Below are 8347 nucleotides of genomic sequence, written 5' to 3' on the forward strand. Positions count from 1 at the left end.
GGGGTTAGTGACATGAGTGCGCCCCCTGGCTGCCTAAGTTAGTTACAGCCCCTCACCGGACGCACATCTCCATGGCGCGCATAGGTGGCAGCATTGGACCCGGTACAGGCTGCGGTACCGTGTGTTCTCACCCTCCTTGTACTCTGGTTGAGGCTCATAAATGACATGATAAAGGTTGTTTTACTGGAATCAGATTCTTTGATATATCCCTGATGAAAGCCTGCTCCTACTCAGCTTGATTGATTGCTCCTGTCATCTTATAATGCATGCAGAGTGGCACTGCTCTGTTTTCATGACTCCCTGCTGCTCACACTGTGTGTGTGTGTGTGTTTGTGTGTCTTTTATCTGATATTTTTTGTAGCTTATTTCATGTCAGTATACTCTTGTGTGTGTATATGTTAAAAATTGCTTGTGCGCTTTCTTCTGCAAGTATGAGTGCATATCTGTACACCACCGAGCTTACGAGCATTATGTAACTATATAGTGTGTGTGTGTATTCAATAACGTTCACTGCTGAAGGTCAGCTCCCTGGAAACTTGACAAATTATCTCTATCGACAGCGTTAGCCTTGTCTGTACTTCACCAAAGACCACAGGCTGCCGCAGCTCATTTGAAGCAGATTTCTACTCTAAAACATCATCTACAACTTTTTCTTTTCAGATAAAATAGTTGCCAGAATAACTCAACACTCAAATTTTAAAAAAAACATTTATGTTAAATTAACTTGTTATTTTGAAGGAAGATTCCAAGCAAAATGTATTTGAATAATTTCACTGTCTCATTTGTCAAATCTCAGACAGTGCTCATTAGACCTTGATAAAAATTGTTTTCAGTTTCACACAAAGTGTCTCATCATAGCTGTGCCCCTCAAATAAAAAATGACTGATTAAAAAGGTTTTTAACCTCTTTGTGCTTATTGTTTTGGTTTTGAAGCACATTTATAGCTTCGGTCTCACTGCTCCTGCTGTAGTTTTTAGTGAAAAGAAGCTCTGATAAACCCACCGCATGCTGCCTAGGGCCAACTATTTCTTTCAGGAAGAGGTGGAGAGCAAAACAGAGCTAACAAAGAGAGTGAATATTGGATTTACAATCAGCAGGTGGCCAGAGAAGCGACTGCTGGTGAATGCTACAGTTGCTCCGTGTCTAGTTGATGTGCATTAGCCATAATAAATATATCAACTTGGCTTTATTAAGTCATCTGGATTTGTTTCTACTGGTTTTACAAATCACATACATCATATTTTTTTCCAAAATATATTGTACCTTTAAAGAGGGATTCAAGAGACTCCAGGCAGCCTTGGTAATTCAAGGCATTCAAGGAAGCTCCAGCATCTGAGATTTGAGAGTTGCTGCACAGCAACATTTTAAATGTAAGGCATTTCATCTCACCACAGCCACGTTTGCTTGTCTGTCCTTTTAGATTAAATTCTCTGATGCATTTTGGCAGCTGATAGGCCTTTTTTCTAGGAATTAACATGTCACAGTAGCAAAAGTACAGGTGTAAATAATAAAATGAATGATGGCTGGATTCCATTTAGTTGCTTCAGTTGCATTGTCCTGCTATTGTTCATGTTGGCTCACTGTCACACTTGAATAGAATTGAGCCATCATTAATGCTATTAGTAACACCTGCACCTTTCCTTGCCTGCAACTGTTATAATGATGATAATAATGTGACTTTGACACAAAAAAGGAGACAAAATTGCTCAAATTAAAGGATTACAACCATGTACAAGTTTATTTTCATGGCATACAGAAAAAAACAAAAATTAGCAAATGGCTTGAAGATAGAAAAAAATTGTTTTAAATTGTGGTACGCTTTGGAGAGTGGTTGTCAGAAATGTAGAATATCATATAATATATTAGTGGATGAGCTAGAACATACAACCTCTGGCTGCATGTGCCGGTACAACAAATCAAGGATATAAAAGTTGTACTGGAGGGGTGTAAGTACAATTTTCCCATCATGATTTCCACTGTAACCCTTTAAATAAGAAGCAGTTGGGGAGTAGAGAAAGGTGAATTTGCACTATAAAAGGAGAATGCATTGTTACTATGTGTTCAGGCTCCATCATTTTCATTCATCTGCAAGAATTTGTGTCTTTTTTTCTTCATCCTGCACCCCTGCCATGACCTTTGCGGTCCCCTTGTGCATATTAAATGTTGATATTCCTGCCCATATTTGTGATGACTAGGGAGTTTTCATATAGGGTGATGGGGTGTCAGGTACCTCCTCTCCACACTGAAGCAGAGGATGTGGTTACACAGATGATACTCTGCTGCTCAGATTACTGTACGTGTGCATGTGTATGTGCATGTGTGTGAGCAACCTTTCCGCTAACTCCCATGGTCTAGTACGTGGCTCAGTGTGGCACTGCCGGTCTCAGAGTTCATTCCTCATCCTGAAAACCTCTGAATCATCCACATCTGCCCTGTTCTGCTTGTACAGCTGGAATCTTTATCAGTAAAAATCAGCATTATATTAACTGTTCAGTTAAAGACTTGTGCATTTGGTTGTCAAAAAGCAGGAATTTGTTGCAAAGATATTACCATCTCTTTAGGCTACAATAAATCATAGTTTCATTTCTTGTGAGTTATGAGAATAAGGAAAAGGAAATGAGGAAATACAGGATTAAAGTCTATATCTGTGTTTGCTTTATGATGATCACTGACTGTGCAGTACACTACCATGTATGTATTTACCATTACATGACTGAAAGTGAATTAACATTACTGAAAACTACTGCTAGCCTTAAGGGTGCAATGATTTGTGCACCCTTAACATGTATATCTATATGTTTACCTGTCAGGAAAAACATTACCATACCATAGGAATATTTTATTTTTTGTCTTTCCTTGAAAAATAACAGTTATTAAGAATTTACAAATAAAGTGGCAAAAAAACTCTTTAAAAATAGTAATGTCGACCTGATGAAGACCAATATTAACTCCCTGTTTATCTCTGTTTCGTTCTCTACCAGCTCCTGACCAAAATATGAGTCTCTATTTTTTGAGCTTTTTCACTGCACAAACAATTGCCTGCTGGTCTGGGAAGAGGACTGATGAGAGCAGTGGGACTGAGCCCCAACAGTAAAGATTTAGGCACTTGAAGGACTAGGGTTTAGTGGTATCTGGCAGTGTAATTGCTGATTGCAATGTCCTCGCCTCACCCCTCATTTCCAAGTGTGTAGGAGAACTACGATGCCGACAGGCCCCATCTACAGCAAGTGTTTGGTTTGTCTGTTCTGGGCTACTGTAGAAACATGGCAGTTCAACATGGTGGACTCCATGTAAGAGGATCCAGTCTTTTACCTGTACTATTTATTGATTAATCTCGTATTTATTTCCAACAAACTAGACACAGAAGACGCATCACTTCCTGTTAATCAAAATGAAGGAAGAGGAAAATAGACAGTCCTCAGAACTGCAATTGGACGCTTTAGTAAGCTGCTACACGCTAAGACATTACATCAACTTACAATAGAAAGTCACAGAACAGACAATTCTCTAGAAATGTTGTGGCTTTTGACTTTTTAAGTGCAAATTTTAATGCCAGAAAAAGAGCTCTGTTTCCGACTTGGGTCTTGGCGTGCATGGCTTGTCAGCATGTAGCCGAGCATGGTGTGAATGAAAATGTGTTTGATCAGTTCCAGAATCTCTCTCTCATTTTCTGGTTTGCTTGTATCTCCTTCCATCTCTACCACCTTCCAACAGAGCCTTGATCAACAACGTCCATTTCATCCCATAAATGCCGGCTGATGCCAAATCATAATTAAAATCTCTGTAAAGAGCCGCCTGAAAAAGAAGCTAATTAGGCATTAAAAAAAAAAAAAAAAACTGTTTTTGTCCCTTTTTTTCCTCTTCCTTTTAGACGCAAATCAAATTAACTCTCTTAACTTTTGTGCTTAAGCGTCAAGGTCTCTGTGAGCGTTTCTCCGGATCAGGAAAACCGTACATTTTTTTTTGCATTAGTTTGTTTTGTTTCATTTACTGGATTCTTTGTGTTTTTTTGTTTTATTTTTGATCAGTGACTAAATCAGAGCGATCCTTGTTCTGTTAAACTCTACTGCAGCAGCAATTACAGAGAGAAAGGGAAGAGGATGGGGAAAGGAGACACGTGAGCAGGAGGGGAAGGAGAGAGGAAGAGTGAGAAAGAGAGAGTGGGTGGTGGGGGGATGGATACTTTTAGAGCAGTGGCTCAAAGGACGACCAGGCTTCTTCGCACTTGTTTATGTCCCTGCTTGATCTCTATCGCAACATGATGCACACCTACGCACCCATATGCCACAGGTGTAACCACCACACACACACACACCACACACAACACACACACAGGGCTAAAAGGCCAGACTTCTGTAGAGCTTCCCCCTTTTGTCTCTTCTGGATGTGACTGTAATTACAGCTCTGCCGGTGATGAACAGCAGGGGATGTTGCTAATGCTACAGCTAACTAGGAGCTTTCAACCATTGCAACTGTATGCAAGAGCACCAATAAATAACAACCAGAGAGAGAGAAAGGTGACTGCCTATTGTTTATATTCTTTCCAACCACTAAAGATGCTGTTCATCCGTCACATTACAGCTTCTGTTTGCTCTGCTCATTGTTTCCTCTCCAGCATAATCCCATATATTCCTCAGTGCAGTGCTCTTTTTCTGCCTCATATTCATTACTTTATTCAATCACTGAAATAATGTCAAATTCACGCACATGGAATATGATAGTTCACTGCCCAGAAATCAACTCTCAAATTGACATTTTCACAACAACAACTTTAACAACTTTTACTTAGTTAGAATTTGTTGCTCACTGAAGATCAGATAAAAATGTATTTTCTGTAAAGTTATGATAAAGTTTGATAGCACATCGGTGCAAAGTGTTTCAATTCTCATCACATTCAGTAAAATGGGTTTTTGCTATAGTGGACCATTGACAGGGTTTCTCTTTTCATCTCACACGCTCTGTCATGCTGAATCGATGCTGGCATGTTCATGTTTAGACCATAAAGAGTCTGTGTCGCTCATCATTACTTTCAACAAATATGTGTAGTAGTGTGTATGTGCTAAATTATGAACAGGGTATTATTAATCCCTGTAAAATCCTATGTGGATTTAGAGGAGAATGTTATTTTGAAAGGGATTTGCTATCACTTCTGTTGTTATTTTTCCTACTGTTTTAATATATGTTCATGGGAGTAAATATATTGTTATATATAATTTATATACACTAAATAAGGGAATGCATGTTTTAACAGTAAGTACAATATAGTAATTATTATTTTACAAATGCACTTCTGCTGGCTTTACTTTGGAATCTTTTCTCTTTCTTAATATATGTGTGCTGTTTATTTATGTTAAATATAAAGTGGATGTAATGATATTTCGCACTTACAAAGTTTACATACATTTACAGATGGTAGAAGGCCGAACAGCTTGTTGCTGGGGTGGTTGCAAAGTTGCAAAGTTGAGGAGGAGCTTGAGATCCAGCAGGCATCCCTGACACCATGTTCCTGCAGTTTTGGGAGCACTCAGGTCAAGTCTACTTTAGTTAGAAAACATAAGAAAATAGACTTGAAGCATAAATTAAGCTTTGTGCTGTTATGTGGCTAGATTGATTTACAATAAGAGCTTATCTGATCTGTCACACACGAGAGACAACTTTAAAACACAGTTGAGATGCCTCCTGTGTAGCTATTAGGAGGACAATCTTGTGTATCATGGTTGCCATGTAGCTTCCGAGTGTATAGTTCAGTGAGCATGTTGGCTAGTGTGGAGCATTTAAGTTTTTTTATAGTAGCACAGTCACATAGAGCATTAGACCTTGTGAATGTGGTTTACGCTGTAATTGCAGGTGAGTTGGTTTATTTATGGGTTTTATTTTTTGTTAACCTAGTATTTGGATGTATAAATGTGTTTTGATTTTCATTTATTTTATTTCATTTATCATATTGGAAATTTAGTGCATATTATGCCCACTTCCTTCCTCTATTAATTTTGGACTTTTCCCGAAGGGGAGAGACACCAGGAATGCTTTGTTTGTCTATAATTGCAGTGCAACTAGTTGGTCCCTTGGAAGAAGCACCACATATGCATGTGCACACACACATGCGCCTTCCATGGAGATCACCATGTTTCTACATTAGCCTTTTGCATTTTTCACAAGTTGTGTGACTACCGTAGTTTCTCCTGCACACAGTTCGTTCTCATTCCCAGGTTATCCACCACAGACACAAGCAGTGTTCAGTTAGTTGCAATCTAAAACCTAACCGCCAAATGCCACTAAATCCTAATCCTTTAATAATAACAGTTTAAAGTTGAAACTGTTATCATAGCGTTCATATGCTGTAGCTAATGTGTGCATTGTACTTAAGCTCCACTGTTCCTGTACAAAATGTATGTATGTGTGTGTATATACTTTTAGTTTACTTTTTATTTTTACTTCTTTACATGGCCATCTATTATGTCACAGTTGGCATCAATAGCTTACAAAATGGACCTGGGACTGCAAGGTGCATTATCAAGTTTGTTTTTTGTTGCCTCACAAATGCTTAATATAACCTCTTCAGAAAAAGCAAATTAGTCAATTTGGAAGGCTTCCGACATTTTATAATTTCCGGATTAAACAGCAGGTATTGCGACAGAGCAATATTCTTATTCTTTTCCTCACTGAGTGTAAATGACTCAAGAAGGTCTAAAACATTTTTCTCGACATTTATTTCAATTACACGCTTTGGTGCATGTGAACACAAACTTCATCAGATCACTTGATTTAGTGTTCAGCTCATTACAAAACTATAAGTGGAAGGAATTTATTCGGTGATAGAAATGTAACTGTAGCTGCTCACACACTGGTGGATGCTGTTGCTTGTCCTGCATCTATACAAATGTGTCCAGTGTATGTAAGCAAAGAGCAGCAACAACAGTTCTTTTGGTCTGTATCAGTAAAATTACACCCATGAATGGTCTGACACAATGTGGGCTCCACTTGTTTACCAACAACACTTAGCTTCAGTTTCATTTCTCTAAGTGTCATTACTCACACGGTTACAGCTCCTTGGCTTTGAAAAGTGGAACAGTTGTCATGATATTATAATACGACTCATTTTGGCACAACTCTGGGGCTGGGGATAGGAAGGATTCTGGGACAAAATAAATGTGTGTGGATGACACAGCAGGGGAGCAGCAAAATGAAAGTGTAATGGAAAAAATGCTGTTGATCATAATTGCCAGTGGTGAAATTGCTGGTCTGTATTTCCCCTAAAATTTTGCCGTGTGTCACCGACCGCAGGGGCTCCAACATCTGCAATTATTTCTCTTGGAAGGATTCGGCTTGAACTTAAATATCACCTCCTCATCCTCTCCCCCCACCCATGTCCTATTCCTCCTCCTCCCCTTCTTCCTCCTCCCTCTTCTGCTCTCTTTATCCCCCTCCTTCTGCTCCGGACCAATTTGGGGTGGCAAGGCGATGGTTATCTAAATGCAAAGTGATGCTGTAATAGCACTCACCGAGGAGGCGTAAACGACTAGTGAGACCCGGAGATGGAGGCATGGGGGAGAGGTAGAAGAAGGAGGGGGTATCAGTAAGAGAGATATATACAAAAGAGAGGGGGGTGAGGTTGTATGACAAGCAGAATGAGAGAGGAAAGGAGGGGGAAGAGATAAAATGAGAGGAAAAGCAGAAAAGAGGGCTAAATCGACAGAGGAATTGTGGGAAAAGAGTGAGAAAAAGACCAATAGAGAGAAAAGAAAGATGGACGCAGAGGAAATTACAGAGGTGGCCCTTACCAGAAAAAGCAGCAGCATTGGTTGTGTACAGTATGTTTACCTTACAAGGACATCTTGTGGTCATTTGAATAAAGACTCTTGACTAAGAGGTAAAAGAGGATGTGAAGTGATCTTCCAAAATCTCTTAGTAACAAACTGTGTCAAACAAAGCACACTGACGTGGTAGACCATGTTTCATTTCACGTTTCCTGCCGACTGTTTGGTTTCTTTTAACTTAGGTTACCTAACCTCAAAGCTGCTATAATCAATATTTCTTTCATAAACAATGAATTAAATAAAACAAATGTAAGCCTAGCACCAAACAACAGACTGACAAAGTTAGCAGCTAACTAGAAGCTGGAGAGCTGGATATTTGCCTCAGCTATTATAGATTCACACGATAGGAAAAAAATCCAACTGAAATCTTACAGGCAGCATTATGTTATTTATGTCACGCAACGGAAGCAATTTAAATGGAAAAGAAATGAGAGGAAGAACAACAATCTGGATGAGGAGAGGTAAAGGGGGCTGGAGATGGAAAGGAAGAAAGAGATGAGACATTTTTTTGTCTATTTATATATATATAT

Source organism: Morone saxatilis, unplaced genomic scaffold (assembly GCF_004916995.1).
Source record: "Morone saxatilis isolate NCDOM2014 unplaced genomic scaffold, NCSU_SB_2.0 Contig15, whole genome shotgun sequence".
NCBI lineage: Eukaryota > Metazoa > Chordata > Actinopteri > Moronidae > Morone > Morone saxatilis.